Source organism: Lissotriton vulgaris, chromosome 4_1 (assembly GCF_964263255.1).
Source record: "Lissotriton vulgaris chromosome 4_1, aLisVul1.2, whole genome shotgun sequence".
Classification (NCBI taxonomy): domain Eukaryota; kingdom Metazoa; phylum Chordata; class Amphibia; order Caudata; family Salamandridae; genus Lissotriton; species Lissotriton vulgaris.
Window position 1 is genome coordinate 228,920,057 of NC_141691.1, and position 1,583 is coordinate 228,921,639.

Sequence of the window (1,583 nt, forward strand, 5' to 3'; positions counted from 1 at the left end):
ATGACCACCTCCGGGCGAAACCCAAAAATTGCTTGACGTTCCACACATCCACTTGGGCTAGCCACCATTTGACTTCTTCTCGGACTTCATCTGTGAGGGGAACCTGGTCTGAATTTGAAAGAGCGTTCTGCAGGTCTTGGATTTTCAGACGTTGGAGTGCACGTCCCGGAAAGATTGCTTGGATTGATGAGGCTAGAAAGCCTACTAAACGTGCAATCGCCCTTAGGGACATGACTTGTTTGGCTAGAGTTGCCTTCAATTCCTTCTTCATATCTCTCAATGTGGTTTTGGGAAACTGGAGTTGAGTTGTCTGAGAACTGATTACAAAACATAAGAATTCCAATGATTGCACTGGAACCAGAACTGATTTCTCCTTGTTTATCACAAAAACCAGATTCTCTAACAGGTGCATTGTCATCTGCAGATGTTGGACTGTTAGGGAGAAGGAGGGAGCCATTATCAGTATATTGTTAAGATAAATTATTAGATGAATACCCTGCTCTCTGTGATGCGCGGTCACTGGCTACATTAACTTGTAAAGCACGGAGGAGCTGAGGAAAGACCGAAAGGCAGGACCAAATATTCCAGCCATCTGCCTCGCCATTGGAACTGAAAGAAGCGGCGGTGAGGGGGAAAGATCGGGACCGTTAGGTAGGCATCCTTGAGGTCTAGACAGACCATCCAGTCCTTTTGCCTCAAAATATCTGTTAGTAAGTGTATCCCCTCCATTTTGAAATGCCTGTACAGGATGAACTGGTTGAAATCTTTCAGGTTTAGACCAGTCTGTAGCCCCTCCTCTCTTCTGAGCTAGGAAGATGTTGCTGCAGAAACCCTCGGGTTTGTCATCACAATAAGGTACCATGAGTTTCTCCAGCAAGTCTCCAACCTCTTGATCTATAAAAATGTCGTCTTGTTGGGAAAAAGATAAAGGAAGGAGAGTAACATTTTGCATAGGGGTTTGAAAGAAATCTATGCGAAACCCCCGTACCGTTTATAGAACCCAAGCATCCTGAGTAATGACTGACCAATTGTCCCGCAAATGGCAAATGCGATCCCCCAGAGGAAATAGAAATGGAGTCATTGTTCTTACCTGATGTAATCTGGGGTTGGAAGTTTCCCCCCCTGTCCTCCACGGTGGTACCGGCGACGACTTAATCATCTTGTTGGGTAGAACGTGCCTCTAGTGTTGTCTTGGTACTCTCCTCTACCCGACCGTATACTCCTCTGGGAGGGCCCTGATAGTATTGGCAGCCTGGTGAGTGACCCCTTCCTTGCCCGGCCCGACCAAGAAGGCCTGCTTGGAAGACCTTCTCAATATTTGATTGGGCTTGTCCAGTGAGGTGAAGGTCTCGACGTACTTGGAGACGTCTTTGACTAACCTATCGCCGAACAGTATTCCCTATGCCAAGGGGCCTGCCTCTGTAGAAGCCAGCTCCGTGAGGTTGTTGTCCATCCTCATGAGAAGAGATTTCCTATGTTCTGTAGAAATGGCACAGTTCGCGTTTCCCAGTAAACAAGTGTCACGCTGTGTCCATCCTGCGAGAATGTCTGGATCGGGGCACCTGTGTCCTTGGCTACTAAGG